The 20149-nt window shown below is 45.4% G+C and overlaps 1 protein-coding gene and 1 long non-coding RNA gene across 3 annotated transcripts in view; one reads left to right on the top strand and one right to left on the bottom strand.

Moving 5' to 3' along the window:
* Positions 1 to 158: 158 nt before the first annotated feature.
* On the bottom strand, positions 159 to 5048 carry LOC309525343. The gene is made up of 2 exons (XR_014216157.1): positions 4464 to 5048; positions 159 to 2860 (listed from the first exon to the last, which is right to left on the bottom strand). It is a non-coding gene; the product is annotated as an uncharacterized lncRNA (long non-coding RNA).
* An 82-nt stretch (positions 5049 to 5130) lies between these two features.
* INO80D (INO80 complex subunit D) overlaps positions 5131 to 20149 on the top strand; it is a 41906-nt gene continuing 26887 nt past the window's right edge. Inside the window, exon 1 of one of the 2 annotated variants that reach the window (XM_082230306.1) lies at positions 5131 to 5457. The gene's annotated coding sequence lies outside the window, so the exon portion shown is untranslated. The remainder of the gene's footprint in view (positions 5458 to 20149) is intronic. The other variant, XM_082230305.1, reaches the window with a different exon arrangement.

Genomic DNA, 20149 nt, shown 5'->3' with positions numbered 1-20149 from the left:
AGCATTACACGTGAGCCAGACTGTAACCTGTCTGATTTTTGAATTACTGTTTTGAATAAGAGAGGCTGGGGTCCATAAGTGTCCTGAGTTATGTGCAGTCTAGGGGGTGGCACATCCCCAAGCATACCATTTTAACACGTTCTTGGGGGGGGAAATGGGGGGGGGGTTGTAAGGTGGAAAATAGTGATGCACAAATCAAGGTCCAGAATCCCAGTTGTAGTTGTTACTAGAAGTTCTCACTACCAGCTGGTAGTGGTTCTTATTTGCACCAAAACATACACTTAATTTTAGCACTATTTGTTGATCAACCATCCAGCATAAGAACTGACATGCCAAATAACTGTGGTTTAAAGTAGCTTTCTCATTAAAGTTGCTGTACTGGTGACTACTTTCTCAAAAATCCCTGGAAACAACTAGAGGAAGAAACAGCAAGCTCTTAGATAATTTGTTTGAATGCTAAATATTAACATCGTAATATTATGAAATTATGTACTACTCGTTGACAATAATCTGAATGTTATTTAGGATTAAAAGTGCCAGCCCACAGGTTTAATTATTTCTTAGACTGGCCCTAATGTGACAGTTTAATTTTTGCAGTTACTAGTACAAGCCCAATAAACTGCAGAAATATATATGAGTATGGATAAATGCCAGCCCACAATTTCCCTCCCTGCTGCCTTTGCCCCATATTCTCTCACCCAATGCCAGCACTGTTGCTTGTGGCCACACAGCAGATGTACTGTATTGGAAAGACCCTTAAAAAAAATAAATCACGTGCTTACAGACCTATTAAAGCATGTCTGTTTGTTCCTTTTGTGGGGGATGTATGTTGCTTTGTAGGCAACGTAAACCGGTGCTGTCAAAAGACAGCAAGGAAGCATTGGCTTAGTTCACCAGCTACTAAAAGGACTGGTTTACCTCTTATCTTGCCTCTTGACAAGTCAACATAAATTTAAGCTGTTTTTCAAAAAAGCAGCAAGAACAAGTATGTTGAAGCTGCTACAGCCAGCCCAGGTTCTGATATTATCCCAATGTGCTTCCTATATCCCATCATGTGCTACAGGTACAACTTTTAAAAAATATGAAGGTGATCCTTAAGTATTGTAAGAGAAAGTTCCTTACCACCCCAGTTATACAACTTATTTCATCCATTTTTATTATAGAAAGTAGAATCCTCCGTATTCCCCACATTTGTAGTAGCAGTGTTACCCCTTCTAATCTCCATAAGGCGTTTAACATGTTGTAACCCGCCCTGGAACCTTAGGGTGGGGAACAAATGAATTAATAACAACACCAGAGGGCTACTATGAACAAAATACTACGTAGACATTGCTCATGTATAGGAATTCCTTTTAATCTTATCTACAGAGTATTGCATGATTATGAAAATGGGCACCTGTGCCCATGCTAGGATGAAGAGTGGTACTTGCAGGCTCACGATGTAACCACTAAGTAGATAATAGGCATAAGCCTGAGTTTAAAGGAGGGAATATGAGGAAAAATCTCTGTTGCACCATAATTTAGGTGTCCAACATTTTAATTAGTTAGATTGCAAATATTACAAGTGGGCCAAAATAATTTTCTGAAGCACTTTGTTACTCTTACTACTGTGGGAAACTGACTGACTGTTACTCTGAACAACTAGGAATATCTTATAAGCACAGGAAGACTTCGATTCTGTTTATCTAATAATCTAGTCAAGTAAATGCTTTGGAACCAGAACTGTAAGTTGCACAATGAGTGGGATTCTTTCCACTTGTGCAGTGGGGTTTCCTGACAACACCACCTCCGCCCCATAAAACTGACAACCTCCCAAAGAACAAAAGGGGAATAATTCTGTCTAGCAAGCTGCAAGGCTTCTATAGACAGAACATATGTAAGCACAACATTGATTTCCACCCAGTTTTTACAGTGACATCCTATAAACATATCTCCTCAGAAATAAGGTTCATTGAGTTTCACAGAGCCGAATATTTAATAATAATAATTTTATTATTTGTACCCAGCCCGTCTGACTGGGTTGCTGCTTCCAACAAATATAAAAGTATAATAAAACATCAAACAAAAAAATCTTCCCTATAAAGGGCTGCCTTCAGATGTCTTCTAAAAGTCGTATAGTTCTTTATCTCCTTGACATCTGATGGGAGGGCGTTCCACAGGGTGGGTGCCACCACCGAGAAGGCCCTCTGCCTGGTTCCCTGTAACTTCATTTCTCACAGAGCTAGATCTCAGTGTCTGGGCTGAATGATAGGGGTGGAGATGCTCCTTCAAGTATACAGGGCTGAGGCCATTTAGGGCTTTAAAGGTCAGAACCAACACTTTGAATTGTGCTTGGAAATGTACTGGCAGCCAGTGTAGATCCTTTAGGCCCTGTGTTGTATGGTCCCGGCTGCTACTCCCAGTCACCAATCTAGCTGCCACATTCTGGATTAGTTGTAGTTTCCAAGTCACCCTCAAAGGTATCCCCATGTAGAGCACATTGCAGTAGTCCAAGCAGGAGATAACCAGCAGATGTACCACTCTGGCGAGGCAGTGTGTAGGCAAGTAGGGTCTCAGCCGGTGTACCAGCAGATGGTAGGCAGCTGCCCTGGATACAGAATTAACTTGCGCCTCCATGGACAGTTGTGAGTCCAAAATGACCCCCAAGGCTGTGCACCTGCTCCTTCAGGGGCAATTACCCCATTCAGGACCAGGGAATCCCTGACACATGCCCACCCCGTCCCCCCAAAACAGCACTTCCGTCTTGTCAGGATTCAACCTCAATCCATTAGCCACCATTCATCCTCTGACTGCTTTCAGAAACTCACCGTCCTCACTGGTTCCAATTTAAATGAGAGACGTTTGATATTAACTGTCTTGGCTAGAAAGTTTAATAATATAACAATAAAATTATTTTTAAAAATAAAAGAAATTGGTTACATCACTGTTTCAACTATTCTTATGTTTACACTGTTCGCATTCAACAGAGGATACTAACAAATAGTGTACCTGGAACATCTGAGAACTACTGAGCATTATATTACCAAGAGCCACAGCACAGACAGCGTTTTGCAGATCACATACAACCAATGAAGATGACAGTGCACAGACTGCCTATATACAGCAGACAAAGAATACTGCAGATGGTAGATTTTGTTAAACCTAAATTAAGTCAGTAAGTGTTTGGCAAATTTCTAGTTTAAAGAATAAAAAGATGATTTGAAAGATCCAGTTTGTATTTAATGGATTCGAATACAGAAAATACAAAAGCTTCCAAAAGTTAAGTCTGTCCCCAGATATTTGTTGCCTGGCCACAAGTTCTGACATTATATGAAGTTAGAATAACCCAGTGCTGCCTAAAAGTAGAGACACTATAATCCTACTAAGGAGTAAGAGAATTTCCCCTCAAATGGACAAAAACTATCAAGGAAAGGAATAGTACACCTGCCAAACGTGCAGAACTGAAGGGAAGTTTGTCAGTGCCTTTGACAAGAATATTCAGCAGTAACAGATAACACTGCCAAATTTGGAGGGGAAAGATTTCTGCTCCAGGAGAAAAATCCAGGTTTGCAGAATAGTGGCTTCTTTCTCTGAATACTGAGACACAAAGAAAGCTTCATGAGAATGAATGTGAAGTAATTTCAAATATCTTAGGTGTCCTATTCAGTGCTTTAAAAAAATGCGTATTTTAAAAATCTAGCATCTATAATCATAGTTCATCTGAGAAATTCTGAAATGTTAAGTCAGTGCTGAGTTGGTGAAAAAAGAATACCTGATAGACGAGCTTGCAGCAAATGCCAGTTTAAAACCACTGCACTGTTGCCATTGCATGTACCACGTGGTTTTCAGCTAAATCAGCAGCACTTTTTAAAAAAGTGACAAAATCAGCAACTGTGTACTAGAAATCTCTGGAAACAGTCTGAAGTGCTTTTGCAGCGCTTCGACCTATAAAGATTAAGTCGAAATGAACGATATAAGAGTATTTCGCAATGTTATATCTTGCGCACGCATTCTTACCACAGACAACCATCCTCAATTTGGTTTATGAGAAAAAGCAGCCTCTGTTAAGTTCAGGAAGCTAACTATGAGAAAGACATCAGAACTAGTGGCTCAAACTTCAGGCACAACACCGTAAGTCAGATTAAATAAAATTTATATAAGGGCACAAGCACCTGCAAAACAACAACAACAACAACACACACCGAAAATATAATAAAAGCCCTTTTCTCTTTTTTCAGTTATTGATCCCAGTGCAACCAGAGGGAGAAACAAAACTGCTATGAACAACAACAAAAAGCAGTTTATTTTTACTTTTGTTTGTTTAAGTTGCACTTGAGTACATATTTAATCTCCGACCTATCTTCCCCCTCACCTGGAGCCCGATCCTTTTTTTTTTTGCCTCACCTCCATGGGGGAAAATACCCCTTTCTACGCCCCCTCAACCCCCCCAAAAAACCCACCGTGCGCCCCTTTGGGGGACTTACCTTTGCAGAACCTCCTGGGGCGTCCCAAACGTCCCAGATGCGATGGAGAGAAGGATGGAGGAGAAGATGGCGATGCACCTGCCCCTGTTGTTTTTTTAATTTAAAACACACAAAACAACAAATTCATTCATAAAAATAATGGGGGGGGGGAGGAAACAAAACCTTAAAACGCTGCCCACCCCCTTTTCCTTCGGAGGGAAACCCACCATCCCGGCGACATTGGGACTCTCGCCTTTCCCAAAACGTTGCCTTGATCGAGCCTTTGCAAAATGTTGCATTTTCTACACCCCCCCAAAAAAAGAAAGGGGGACCCCGATCACCCCATCTTTCTCCCCCCTGGTCCTGACCTCCCCTCTTTGCTCTCTCTCTCTCTCTCTCTGTCCTGCGACCCTCCCAAGATGGTAGGGAAGTTGTCGTTTTGGCCGGGCAGAGGAGCATCTCTCTCTCTCTCTGGTGTTATGTCCTCTCAGTGCCTGTAGTGGTGCTGTAGGAGGGCTGCAAAGCTCTCTTTTTTCCCTCCTTTCTCGAGAGCAGCCCCAGCAGCCCTGCCTTCTTTGCTGGAGAATATATTCAGGGAATTTCCACCCCCCCACCCCGCCACCTCCACCCCCCCCAACTTCATAATCACCTACCCTCTCCCAGCACTTTCGCAAGCGTTTGTTTTATTTTATTATTTTGCTTTTTTTTTAAAGAAAAAAATATTATTTTATTTAAATCATCCTCATAATAAAAGAGCTCCCGTCCTAAGCCTAAAAAGAAAAAAAAAGAAAAAAAGCAGGGATCTTTCTCCTCAGAGCCAGGGGGGCAGCAGCAAACCAAGCCGCGAAGCTCCCTCAGCGCTTCCAGCAGCTCCGAGACCCATTTCCCCGCTCCCTCCGCTGGGGAGGAAACTCTCGCTCTGCCAGCCCAACAGAGGGGGAGAAAAAGGGGGGAGAGACGAGAGAGCCGAGAAGAGGAGGGAGGAGAGAGAAAAAAAAAAGGGCCAGCTGGAAAGGTAAGCCAGGCCCGGCCTGCATCCCCGGGCTCGCCTAGGGCGGCAGGCGGCGCCGCGCGCGCGGGGACAGCCGCCGGGTGGGCTACGCGAGGCCGGGGATGCGCGTGGGAGAGCCGGGCCGCGCGGGTTTCGAAACGGGGGTGGAAACGGGAAGGGGGGGTTCCGGGACCCGCGGGTGGCCGGGCCCGCCTGGGAACCGAGGGGAAGGGGCGCCGGTGGATGGAGGGAGGGGAGCCCGGCCGAGGCGGGAGAGAGAGACGGGCCTTGCGGCCTAGCGGCTCCCCGCCCCCCGCGACGGGGCCCGGCCTAGCGCCGGACAGGCCCCGGGCTCCGGCCTCCGAGAGGGGGTTTCGGGAGGTGGCGGGGAAGGCGCTTCGGCCAGGGAGCTCCGAAGCCCGGGCGGGGGTTAGGCGGCGGGAGGCCGGCGGACCGCGGAGCAGAGACACCGGGGCGCGAGGGGGGTGGAGGCGGCGAGAGAGGGGGAAGCGGGGTATTTGTTATTATTTCCCACTACGGTTTCACTCCCGAGTTTGGGGCGCGCTTCGCCCCCTTTAAACCTGGGGGAGTGGGGGGGGGGGTCCCAGGGAAGCGCGTCCGCCGGGATCTCCCCCCCCCCCCGACGCCACCGGCCTTTTAAAGTTTTGCTTTTTGGACATCGCCGAGCCCCCCTCCAGACCACCTCGGAGCCTTCCTTCAATTCGGCTTTTCAATTCGGGTCCTAACAATTGGGGTTTTAATGCGACCTGAAATGAGTGCAAGAACATTTTGGCGCTCCTTCCTGAATTGCATTGGGAAAGAGGTGGCTGGGGGGGGGGGAGGGAGAAGCGTTCCCCCCTTTTCCAAACGCTGCTTTGCAAGCCCTCCTCCTCCTGCCCCACAAGTACGAAGGTTAATCCTGATTTTAAATGGTTATGGGGCAGCGGGAACTTTCCCGTGGTGCTGGCGGGGTAGGCGAAGGGTTAAAGGCTGGTAAGTCGAGGCGAGGAAGGGCATCATCATGCTGCAGAGGTGATGTTGCAAGGTCCCACTAGAAAGAAAGAAAGAAAGAAAGAAAGAAAGAAAGAAAGAAAGAAAGAAAGGGAAAAGCCTAGAAACAACCTTGGCTAGTTTTAAGATTTGTTCCAGGGGAGGGGGAGGTCGGTGGGTGGAGGGTACTGTTGCCCAGCTTCTTACTTCTGCAGTCCGTTTGACCAGAGCTACCAGATCTTGCCACTTCAGTACTTTCGTAGGTGCTGTCAGAGATCGAGTCCAGCTTTGCAAAGGCATGCTGGGTTTGTGTATGAAACCCTGGTTTTTTGTGAATGAGTTGGAATTGTAAAGGCTAGCCTCTTCGTTTCTGGCCGTTCGTAGCCTGGAAACAATTTACTTCCCAAGCCAGGGTCTTGGGGGTGTGTTAGGCCATAAACACCTTATACAAGGACACAGATAAGCGTTCTGTAAATGCTTGCTATATTGTTTCTATGGTCAGTGTTTGAGCGTAAAACCTTCAGGAGAAAGTTGTTGCAGAAGAGAAGAGTTTCAGGAATGTCAGTTCAGAAATGTGGCTAGATTAGGATAATTGTGTAAGGCGTAAATTCAAGTCCTTGAGCCTGGACTGTATCAATGCAGAGGTCTGCAATGGCCAGATTCCTAGGCCAATGTTGCAAAAAGTTAACTTGGGCTTGAATGCTTATAGTACATTCACTTCCTCCATCTCCAGGTGAACTTTTGGCCAGGATTGCAAGAGCTGTGAATCTAGTTCCGTGTATCCATGAAGGGAGCTTTGGATTTGTGTTTCTCATAGTGTGCCTCTTCAAGCCACATGTCAAAACAGTTTCTGAAACTGAAAGGAGTTTAGAATGCAGTTTGGGACTTGCCATTAGGACCTGCCATTCACAGAAATTGAAAGGCTTAAAAACAAAACAAAACAGTGCTCGAGTTTAAAGTCTTGGCTGCACTCGAAGTATGTTTTTGGATCTCTGTCCTTGTTTTGTATGCAGAATAGAAGCCCCATTGCATGGGGGAATTGAAATCAGATGTGTCAGGTGAGCTTTTCTGAGATTCCAATGGAATACAGTACCTATATAGGCAATTTTCCATTATTCTTAGATGACTGGTGGGACATTTTCGTTTTAGTTCTGGCAAAGAGTGTGGCTTCAAGTGTCTGTTCTGCAAAGCACTCATGCAAGCATTCTGTTATAAATGCATTACAGAACTGTACCCTGAATGGACTTCCCAACGCTCAAGAGTGCTGTTATGCTGAGTGAGATAACAACAACTTTGTCACTCTGTAGAATGACGGACCAAAACTGCAACCTGTGACACTTTAACCCTATGCATTATTTGGTGGTGTTTTGTTAAAGCTGTTTTGTCTGTGCTAGAGTAAGTGCTTCAAGGCTGAGGCCTAGTTTACACATTCTCAAAAAAGTCACCATGTGTTTGGGTTCTGATTCATTATTTAAATAGAACCATCAAGCTGCATAGTGCTTTCCAGAGTATAAGAGGACAGGTTCTTGTTCCAAGGAGCTTACAATTTTAACACCACCAGCAACAACCATTTCTTAAGTGTATTTCAGTAGTTGCACTTAGCTTTGGTAAAATTGAACATGGCCTTATCTTCATAGGAACTACCTTTTAAATCCCTCCCCTCACACTGGACTCTTACTCCATTAAAATAAGTAAATTTTACTTTTAAATAAGTAGCTTAGGGTGGAAATGCAAAAAAAGTTATACAAATATGAACATTACTATCTAAAACACAACTACCTAATGTTAAGACCCTTCCTTACCCAAATACAGCACAGGGTGCTGACTAGGGGGCCCTAGTTAGCAGAAGATGCTGTGGTCTAAACCACTGAGTCTCTTGGACTTGCAGATCAGAAGGTTGGCGGTTCGAATCCCGCAACAGGGTGAGCTCCTGTTGCTCCGTCCCAGCTCCTGCCAACCTAGCATTTTGAAAGCACGGCAGTGCAAGTAGATAAATAGGTACCACTGCGACGGGAAGGTAAACAGCGTTTCTGTGCGCTCTGGTTTCCGTAATGGTGTCCCATTGCAGCAGAAGTGGCTTAGTCATGCTGGCCACATGACCCGGAAAGCTGTCTGCAGACAAACGCAGGCTCCCTCGGCCTAAAAGCGAGATGAGCACCACAACCCCATGGTCGTCTTTGACTGGACTTAACCGTCCAGGGGTCCTTTACTCTTTACCTAGTTAGCTTTTTGCATGCCTCCAAATAATTGCTCTGCCCGTCTTACTGATTTCTAAGGAATTAAAGCTAGCTTTTCATGAATGCCAGTACATCTTAAATAATTGCAAAATGTGGGTTGAATACAGTTGACTGTTTTAAAGTAGTTAATTTCCGTGATTGGCAAATAACTACCACATAGCCAGTTGCTTTTGCCACCTGTCCGCATGGAGCGAAGAACCTTTACTATCCACATTCAATCAGACACCCCGGCAATCAGGAGGTGTTAAAAATCTCACCACATGGGTGTATGTGCACTGAGAAATGTTATGACTTAGTAAGTGGTAGTTACTCTTCCAAAGCAGAGAGAACTACAATTTTAAAATGAGAGACAATCTAAAGTTGAAGGTTTCATTCTGCAAAGTGGTACATAAATACAATATTTCAGAGTAATGAGTATTATCATATTTCCTGGGCGGGCGGGGGGCTTGAGGGAAGGAACTCTAAAATAAGGGTTATCTGACAGTTCTCTCAGTGAGGTAGCACATGCTCCCCTCCCCTCTTTAGTACTGAATATTTTGGTTCCACCAGCCTACCCTGCCTTCAGATTCTAAAACTGTATCAGTTTTAGAAAGACAGAATGGGAGCAGTTTTGTCACATCTAGCTTCTGGAGATTTTTTAAAAAGTGGCTCGAAGTGTTCAAATATAGAATTACTGATGATAATGAGAAAAATGCTGCTGGGACTAAATTAACATCTTTCTGATATGTGGGTGTTAATACTGAGAGCAAGACGATATGAGTCACTTTCACTCTGATCCTAAATGCAGGATGTGGAAGTAAGTTGCAACGAGTTTCAGGGGAACTTGTTTTCACATTAGGGGTACAGTCCTCTGCATGTACCTGGGAGCAAGCCCCCTTGAACTTTGGAATAAACATTCCATAGGATAGTGCTGTCAACGTCCATGAGATTGGACTCAATTCACCATGATCCCAAGGTCCATGGAGGAGAGAAATGTGGTGACTGGGCAAAGGGATTGGGGATGCTGTGTATAGGCCATGGCTGATGGGATATAAAATGCTCAGCAGGAGGTCATTATTAATATCTGACGCTATCATGTGATTTCAGTATAAATCTCTAGAAATCAGTGGGGAATGTCTGGGGCCGAATGCAGCCTTCTTGACATCTCTAGTAAAGGTAAAGGGACCCCTGACCATTAGGTCCAGTCGTGACCGACTCTGGGGTTGTGGCGCTCATCTCGCTTTATTGGCCGAGGGAGCCGGCGTACAGCTTCCGGGTCATGTGGCCAGCATGACTAAGCCGCTTCTGGCAAACCAGAGCAGAGCACGGAAACGCCGTTTACCTTCTCGCCAGAGTGGTACCTATTTATCTACTTGCACTTTGATGTGCTTTCGAACTGCTAGGCTGGCAGGAGCAGGGACCGAGCAACGGGAGCTCACCCCGTCATGGGGATTCAAACCGCCGACCTTCTGATCGGCAAGTGCTAGGCTCTGTGGTTTAACCCACAGCGCCACCCATGTCCCTCTGAACATCTCTATTTGGCCCTTAAATGCTTCCCAGGGCACACCCCTCACTGGCTCTACTTCCCACCCCAAATGTCTAGGTGTGTGGCCCTTGGAAGTTTTCGGCGAAGGAACTGTGGCCCTTGGGTTGAGAAAGTTCCCTACGTCACCTCCAGAACATGATGTAGAAGGGGTTTCTGTATTGGTAACTAGCACCTTGAAAACAAAGATTGCAGTTCTAAGCAAATAGTAGGGAAGCACCATTGAATTCAGTGGATCTTCTTAGTAAGCATGGGCTCCATCTGCACTATGCATTTAAAGCAGTATAATAGCACTTTATAAACAGTCATGGCTTCCCCCAAAGAACCCTGGGAAGTTTAGTTTGTTAAGGATGCTGATATGTTGTTGTTTAGTCGTGTCCGACTCTTTGTGACCCTATCGACCAGAGCACGCCAGGCACTCCTGTCTTCCACTGCCTCCCACAGTTTGGTCAAACTCATGCTGGTAGCTTCGAGAACACTGTCCAACCATCTCGTCCTCTGTCGTCCCCTTCTCCTTGTGCCCTCCATCTTTCCCAACATCAGGGTCTTTTCCAGGGAGTTGAGTCTTCTAATGAGGTGGCCAAAGTAATGGAGCCTTAGCTTCACGATCTGTCCTTCCAGTGAGCACTCAGGGCTGATTTCCTTAAGAATGGATAGGTTTGATCTTCTTGCAGTCCTCCAGCACCTTAATTCAAAAGCATCAATTCTTTGGTGATCAGCCTTCTTTATGGTCCAGCTCTCACTTCCATACATCACTACTGGGAGGATGCCGATATAGTGTTCAAGATTTCCCAGGCGCCAGGTGCGTTTTGTGACTGATGCACGCCCAATTGCAACCAGGTGGAGATGTCTGGATGCAAGGTTGGCAACTGACATCTCCACCTGGCTGGCCCCTCCAGCTTTCTTAAGCAGGTAAGCAGAAGATCTTATTTATTGCATCAGTTTTCCACCTTTTTCTCCAAGGAGTACATGGTTCACCTCCCTCCTTAGTTAATCCCTACAATTTCTCTGCAAGGCAAATTAAGAGGTTGTGAATGGCCCAAGGTCATCCATTGAGCTTTGTGACTGAGTGGGGATTTGAACCCTGATCTCCCAGGTCCTAGTCCAACACTCTTAACCACTACACCACAATGACTTCCTAGAGCACAGTGCTTCTGCGATGGGGCAGCTCTATAAATTAAGTAGGTAAATAAATATGGGGAAGGCAAACTGTTTCTTAGAGAAGGATCTGAAATAATTTCTTTGAAACTTGAATTTGTTTGTTTTATTCTGGATTGTTTTATTTGATGTTTTAATGTGCTGTACACTGGTTTGATATTTTTTTTAAAATATAAAGCAGTATAGAAATGAATTGAAAAGAATACATACATACATACATACATACATACATACATACATACATACATACCACTGCAAAAAAGGTACCTAGACTTTCTGTTGTAGTGCCATTTGGTGATAAACTTATATACCTGAGTTTCTAACACTGATTGGGAGACCCCCTATTTCCCATACAGAGCTATAATTCCCAGAGTTTTCTGGGGTGAGCGATTGATTGTTAAACCACTCTGAAGTTGTAGGTCTGTAAGGGAATAGAGGTTTCCTAAAGCTCTTTGCAGCCTTAACATGCTACAGTTCCCAGGTGGTACCTCAGGTTAAGAACAGTTTCAGGTTAAGAACGGACCTCCAGAACGAATTAAGTTCTTAACCCGAGGTACCACTGTAGTAAGATTCTATATGAGCTCCGAATTTTGGAGGGTTGGGTGGGTGGAGGTTGTAGTAGATGCCTGTGCACTCAGTTCTTGGATATACAGTGGTGCCTCGCAATACGAAAAGAATTCGATCCGTGAGTCTTTTCATCTTGCAATGTTTTTCGTCTTGCGAAGCACAGTCCGTCGCAACTGCGCCTCTTCAAGCGGCTTTAAAAAAAAAAGCGCAAGACGTTTTCGTCTTGCGAAGCAAGCCCATAGGGAAATTCGTCTAGCGAAGCAACGCAAAACTGAAAAACCCTTTTGTCTAGCGAGTTTTTCGTCTTGCGAGGCATTCGTCTTGCGGGGCACCACTGTAGAGACACATATAGGTTAAAAAGTAAGTTGTAAGTTGAACTATATCGGAAAGAAGCAGTGTTTGGGAAGAGTACTAAAGGACAGGATTATTGCTGACGAGTTACTCTGGCTTGTCCCTCTGCAGCTTACCTTGGCTGGTCACCAGCATGGCCATTTAACGCTACTATGAAGGCCAGAAGCTCTCAGATGCCAATTGCATTGTAGTTCAAGTCGCCGTTTCTTGGTAGTCAAGGAAGTTGTATGACAACAGCCTTAGGCAAGTGTATGCGTGTGTAGAGAGAAGAGAGTTGTTGGCCTCCATCTGTCTTGAAATACAGTGGAGTACTCCTCTGGGGGTGAAGTCAAACCACTGTGTTAGCAGCATCAAAGTGACCTCCCCAGGGTGCAAGTCTGGGCAGTTTGTATGGAGGTCCTGGGCTGACCAGACAGCTAGACACCCCTCTTGGCCTCGTTTATGTTGTCCAAAGGAACACAGAGTAATACGTTTGGAACCAGCTTGGCTCCAAGAGTTGCCGGAAGGTGGTGTGCAAGGTGCCATCCAACCATCTTAGGGACTCCACTCTGCAGCTGTGTAGAGATTACTCCTTAACCTTTTATTCTAAAGATAACCTGCAAGACAGTGGAGGTTTGGATCCGTGTTCCTTCTACATGGGTTACCTTTCCAGGTTGATGAGCTCCATCTGCCCCTCACTTCCCTCTACAGTGATACCTCGGGTTACATATGCTTCAGGTTGCATACCCTTCAGGTTACACACTCCACTAAGCCAGAAATAGTGCTTCAGGTTAAGAACTTTGCTTCAGGATAAGAACAGAAATCGGGCTCCGGCGGCGCAGCGGCAGCAAAAGGAGGCCCCATTAGCTAAAGTGGTGCTTCAGGTTAAGAACAGTTTCAGGTTAAGTACGGACCTCCGGAACGAATTAAGTACTTAACCTGAGGTACCATTGTATAGCACATGCAGAAACTGCCTTCTTGACCATTGGACCCACTATTGGTCTTGCCCACTCAATCTGCTGGAGTCTGTCTTTGCATGCAGGGGAAGTCCCTAGCTCACCAAGGGTTTGAGACCCGTTGGCTCCCCTCACCTGGTTTAGCCAGTCGAAGCTGTTCCCAGGATGTGTCTGCTGTTGCATGCTGACAGGAGCCACAAGTGAGAGCTGAGTGCAGGGTGGGGACCAGAGGTGGACAAACTACCCCAGAAGGTGCACAACATGCCCCCCCCACCAGAGGTACTACCCCATACATAAACACACACACACAACATTTAAGAACTGTTAGTTTGCAGATGTTTCCAAAATATTGTTGCTGTGACACTTTAGGGCAAGACTGCACCATATGATCCAGCATTGTCCCTTGCTGCTAATCATCTGGTCAGACATCAATTAATGCCTAAGCAAGTTTGCTTTGGAGAAACAAACCACAAGTGGTGGCTTGGATGCTAAGTCTGGCACTCTGTGGTTTGCCTCCCAGCTCTAGGAAGGAGGAGCAAAACAGGGACTGGTAGAGCAGTGTGCATAGAATAATTTGCATAACTATGGCTTATGGTCAGCATTGCGACTGAACATGGCAATGTGTGTCTGTAGAGCAACTTTGGTGGTGAAAAAAATAAAATAAAAAAATTCCTTCCTGTAGCACCTTAAAGACCAACTAAGTTAGTTCTTGGTATAAGCTTTCGTGTGCATGCACACTTCTTCAGAAACTTGGTGGTGAAGCAATTGGTCCAGGACTCAAAGAAGCCACCAGAGTTGAATTGTTAGCTACAAAACTTGCTCCTGTTGGCACTCAGGAGTGAGTGGCATGGATGTGAAGGGAGAATGACAGTACTACAGGGCAATTACAGTGGTACCTCGCAAGACGAACGCCTCGCAAGACGGAAAACCCGCTAGACGAAAGGGTTTTCTGTTTTGGAGGCGCTTCGCAAAATGAATTTCCCTATGGGCTTGCTTTGCAAGACGAAAGCCCATAGGGAAATCTCCGGGACAGCGGGGGGGGGGGGGGGCGCAGCGCGTCTTCCCCACTGTCCTTGGACCTCCTCCGAAGGCTGGTGGTGGGAGGAGGGCTCTCCTCCCGCCGCCAGCCTTCGGGCAGCCTTCCGAAGGCTGGCAGTGGGGCGGGGAGCCCTCCTCCCGCCGCCAGCCTTCGGGCAGCCTTCCGAAGGCTGGCGGTGGGGCGGGGAGCCCTCCTCCCGCCGCCAGCCTTCGGAGCAGCCTTCCGAAGGCTGGCGGTGGGGCTGAGAGCTCTCCGCCCCACCGCCAGCCTCCGGAAGGCTGCTCTGAAGGCTGCCCGTGGGGCGGAGAGAGCTTCTCCCCGCGCCAGCCTTCTGATGGCTGTCCTGAAGACTTGCGGTGGGAGGAGGGTTTTCCTTCCCACCGCCAACATTCAGAATGCTGTTCTGAATGTTGGCGGTGGGGAGGAAAAACCCTCCTCCCACCGCAAGCCCCGGGAACAGAGGAGAAGCGCTGCGCCCCTTCCCCTCTGTTCCCGTACCTGTCCTGAAGGCTTGCGGTGGGGAGAAAAGCCCTTCTCCGCACCGCCAGCCTGGCAAGCGGTTTCCATAGGAATGCATTAATTGATTTTCAATGCATTCCTATGGGAAACCGTGCTTCGCAAGACGAAAAACTCGCAAGAAGAAAAAACTTGCGGAACGAATTAATTTCGTCTTGCGAGGCACCACTGTACTTTGAGCTGAATAGCGGCTGAGGAGAGAAGCAGGGGTTTTTTATGTACTATCCTTCTCTTTAAAAAGATTTTATCTTGTTTAATTTGTTCTTTTCCATGCCTGAGAATATTCAGTCCTACTATACATACAGAGGATGAGCATGAGGGTGAGGAGAGAGATGGGATTCAGTTATATGCAGGAATAACCTAGTTTTTGTTTGCACTTTCTGTACGATTGAAAACCTTAATAAATTGCTAATCATGAATTGAACCAAAAAGAATTGACCATGGAACCATGACTCCCGGAACACATAAGCTAGTCTAATCTTGTTTGTCATAATTTGTAAAAATAAAAAAGCTATGAATTGAGGACTAAAAATATTCTTTCTGGCCTTTAAATCAAGGAACAATGCTCAGCATCTGTTCATATGAAAACCAGCTAATAACACCCCTGCGTGACCAAGCAACAGAACCTGGTCAGAATGTGTCTTTCAATTGGCTGCTGTGGTCACAGAGACAGGGAACAGGTTTTGACTCCTATCCCTTCAGGTGCATCATATCACTTTTTCCTGCATGCCGTTCGTTTCTATTGGGGGAATGTAAATCATTGCACTTGCAGACAGTATTGAAGTGAGGGAAATCCTGCTTTCTACCCCTGGCATTACCTGTCCACAGCCACCACTGACAGGTAGACCACAAGGGAGAATAATGTTCTGCCTATTTCTTCTGAAGACAGTTCTAAGAGTTGTGGAGGAGATGCAATTTGTTTCCAACACCTCCCCCAGCAAAAAAAACAACCCACCCAGGAATATTGTTTGGGAAGGAGGCAAGTGTTTCCCCTCACCTTTTCAGGACCTGGAAACAAATTTGTTTTAATTTGTAGGGATACGGTTTTGAAAAGCAGGGCCTGGTCTCCCCACTTTGGCAATTGCCCTTCTATCTATCCTCCCAGGCTCTCTTGACAAGGATTTTTGTTTGATTTGAATGTTTATTGTCCATATAAAACATCAAATCCTTACAAACATGTTAACAGCCCACTGTCATCTTCAAGTAAAACAGTGGCCTACAAAGTGCTATACAGTGGTACCTTGGGGTTACATACGCTTCAGGTTACATACGCTTCTGGTTACAGACTCCGCTAACCCAGAAATAGTGCTTCAGTTTAAGAACTTTGCTTCAGGATGAGAACAGAAATTGTGCTCCGGCAGCGTGGCAGCAGCAGGAGGAGGCCCCATTAGCTAAAGTGGTGCTTCAGGTTAAGAATAGTTTCAGGTTACATACGGACCTCCGGAACGAATTAAGTACTTAACCCGAGGTACCACTGTATTTTAAGGAACCACACACACTGAAGTGAGATTTGGTTGCTGCTTGGATTTGCTGTATCTATACTACTGAGTCTTTTAAAAGGTTTGTGGAATAAATGCTCTCATAATTTGGATTCTTGAATCATTGCTAATTGCAATATTATTTTGCAGCGTAAACTATATTCAACCCCTAAAATATAGGTGAGCGGGTGCCAAATTGTCACGGTTAGCCATGGCACACAGTGAAACAATCATTAGAAAGAACCATGGGCTACCAGATCAGAAAGGTAACCTTGTATGGTTGGAAAATAAGAGGGCATCCACTATGGAAATTAGACTGTGTTGCCATCAAGCTTCCTAAACCATATCAAAAATTATTCGTTGGTTCCTTGTATTCTTATACATAATGAGTATCAGTATACAAGTACCATCCTGTGAGAATGGCACCAGGAATTTGCAGCATGAGAGTAGAGGTGATCCCTTGTGCTGGCATCGAGGCTTACATTCTTCCGTGTTGTTTGGTTGTCTGCAGTTGAGTTGGCTTGTAGCAAAACCACCCCAAGGCTCTTGGGGCTTTGCCTTCCATCCTTTGGGAAGCTTGGCAGCACACCTGCACCTCCTTCCTCCACTTCTTGCAGCTGCTGCCAACCAGCTTGACTTCTTCCGCTCTTAGTTACCCAGCCCTGCTCACTTAAGGCCATTCCACACAACTCAGAAAGGTGTGCAGGATTTTTGGTCCAGGGCACTCACTGCTGACATCAAGACAGGAAGTTTGTTTTTTAAAGCCACCCCTGAGCCTTCTTTATTCCTTGCATCCTCTGAAGGAATCCTACCTTGCCTGGCTGATCAGTAGACTTTAAATTCTGCCTCCCATCTGCTGTGTGACCAGGGAACATGTGTCATTTGCTTGGCAGCAGTGGACCAGAGTTCTCCTTCCAGCTTTTGCTCCAGACCACCCCTACGCAGTTTACTTGTCCAGCCTCCAGTTTGGACCCTGATAACGCTGCATAAGCCAGGAGTCGAGAGGGAGGCTTTGATGTCCCCTGGTGACAAAGTGCGAGCAGTTTTCCGAACTATCCCAAACAATGCTCTGCTTGCTTACTATTCAGAAATAAGAGGATGTCTGACCCTTCTTGAGAGCCTCAAGGTCCATAAATAGCAACACCCTAGAGGTCCCGGGCCCTAAGGAAGTTAGATTAGCTTCAACCAGAGCCAGGGCCTTTTCAGCACTGGCTCCGGCCTGGTGGAACGCTCTGCCTCATGAGACCAGGGCCCTGCAGGATCTGATCTCTTTCCGCAGGGCCTGTAAGACAGAGTTGTTCCACCTGGCCTTTGGCTTGGAGCAAATTTGATTCCCTCCCTCCCTCTCTTTCTTTTTTCTTTTTCCTTTCTCCTCCTGTGATGAGGCTGCATTTTAATATTTTAATGTTTCAATATTTTAGTGTTGTATTTTAATTTTGTTTTTAAGTTGTATTCATTCAACTTGTTTTTATTATTGCTTGTTAGCCGCCCTGAGCCCGGCCTTGGCTGGGGAGAGCAGGGTATAAATAAAATTTATTATTATTATTATTATTATTATTATTATTATTATTATTATTCCCTTTTCCAACATGTGAGAGAGTAGCAGTGAAGGAAGGTAGAAGGCGACACATGAGATGGCAGCAGGTTGAGGGAATCATCAGTTGTATAGAGCATTCTTGCAACTCCATATATGTGAATGGGTCAGATATCGAGAGCATCTGAATGCAGTGTTAGAAACTGGGATAAAAAAAGCTAGGAGCATAATAATAATAATAATAATAATAATAATAATAATAATAATAATGATGATGTATACCCTGCCCATCTGCCTGAGTTTCCCCAGACACTCTGGGCAGCTTCCAATTGAGTGTTAAAAACAATACAGCATTAAATATTAAAAACTAAACAGGGCTGCCTTCAGATGTCTTTTAAAAATAGGATATCTGCTTACTTCCTTGACATCTGATGGGAGGGCGTTCCATAGGGTGGGAGCCACTACCGAGAAGGCCTTCTGTCTGTTTTCCTTGTAACCTCACTTCTCGTAATGAGGGAACCGCCAGAAGGCCCCTCGGCGCTGGATCTCGGTGTCCGGACAGAACGATGGGGGTGGAGGTATACAGGACCGAGGCCGTTTAGGGCTTTAAAGGTCAGCCCCAACACTTTGAATTGTGCTCGGAAATGTACTGGGAGCCAATGTAGGTCTTTCAAGACCGGTGTTATATGGTGCCGGCTGGGATCCTGGGACCTGGGTTGTGGGCACCAGAACAGAATGTCTAGTTGCCATTTGGGGGTGGGTCGGCAACACTTTTTATTTATTATTTTGAACTAAGCATGAACTAATATGCAATTCACATAAGATTCACATTGTTACTATCACATTTTTAGCAGAAATTGTTAATACATAAGTGTAATTTGGTGTTTACAGTAAAAATATTGGCACCATACTTCAGTGTTCAAAACACTCTACTCTCTATTGTTAAACTCCTTAACATATTGTCTATTTTTAACATATACTTGGAGGCTTCAAAGCACATACCTTTCAGTAATCCTTGAGTGTCAGCCAGGCACAAAAAATGGCACCCAGACTTTTAGAGGTGCTCGCGAATGGAGAATCTTTAGGCGCAAAGTGCGCCTGGCACCCTGCTAATTTCAAACCCTGTCTGGGAGGCAGGAAGCCTGGTTGGGCAAGTGGGGTTGGTTGGTTGGCATCCGCCTGTCTCAAGAGATAATGGAAGAGTTCGTCTTTGGGGGTGAAGTCAAACCATTAGAATTACAGCGCCTGCTGTGGCTGTAGAGACCGATGTGGGAGAGACAAGTTTTGTTGCGGCTGGAGCAGATGAAGGCGTTCAGTTGTGCTTCTGCAGATGCACCATGGCATTTCTTCCTTTTGCGATCCTCCCAGCTGTCATTGCTCCTCCGGTAACTGCTGTGGATACATGACCTGACAGATGGTCTCTAGGTGTTGCGGTCGTCTGCAAGGGATTCCCACGCGGCGGTGTTAATGTTGTCGGCTTTCATGTCATGTTTGCAGACATCTTCGTAACACAGTTGGTTTGCCAACAGGCCAGCTGATTGAAGCCAGCTCCCCAAGGAACTTAACCTTAGGGATCATGCCATCTTCCATTCTGTGGACATGGCCAAGCCACCATAGACATTGCTGAGTCAAAACATATTTGGAGCAAGGTGTTTGTCGATTTGTGACCATAATTTTAAACATCTTATGAACTTCCGAGCTGCTGATTTGCAAAAGGAATGTCACCAGCTGCATGTTTTGTGTGGAAATCAGATTATTATTTAAGTTCAAAATAGGAGCTTAACTGTACCTCAGGTTACACGTTTTGCTATCAGTCTAAAATTCATGCCAAGTTCATTTGCTCTCTTGTAATGATAGATAGTTGGGTTTTGCACCAATACCTTAAAAAGCAACAACTTGAATATACTGTCAAGCATAGACTCATGTTTTAATCTCTGAAGGGGGAAATTCAGCTGAAGGGGAGATTTAAAGCTGAGAAGCAATGGGTGGGAAATGTATTTAGCGCCCCTGCCCTTACCTAGTGTCAGTCTGCTCCATATTGCTCTCTCTCAATGTTGCTTTTCCTTTTTGTTTTTCCAATTTTTTTTATTAGTTTTCACAGCATTATAAACAAACAAACACATAAGACAAACAAACAAAAATCATAGCCTTATTAAAAATTACTCTTATTAACGTTGTTAAGTGACTTCCTCGTTTCCCCTTGGTTGAATTTCATTGCATGTCCTTTTAACGGTTTCCCAAATCACAGTTCTTATAAAATTTAACTTAGACATTAACATCCTTAGATCTTCACATTATGAAGTTAAACATATTAATTAACCACTTAACTTAAATAAATTCTAAGCCAATTAAGTATCTGTAAGCTGTTTTCAGTTAATTTAACTTAACA

Source organism: Podarcis vaucheri (assembly GCF_965113315.1).
Source record: "Podarcis vaucheri genome assembly, chromosome: 1".
Taxonomy (NCBI): domain Eukaryota; kingdom Metazoa; phylum Chordata; class Lepidosauria; order Squamata; family Lacertidae; genus Podarcis; species Podarcis vaucheri.
Note: the sequence above shows the minus strand (reverse complement) of the source record. Positions and strands in the feature narration are given on the sequence as shown.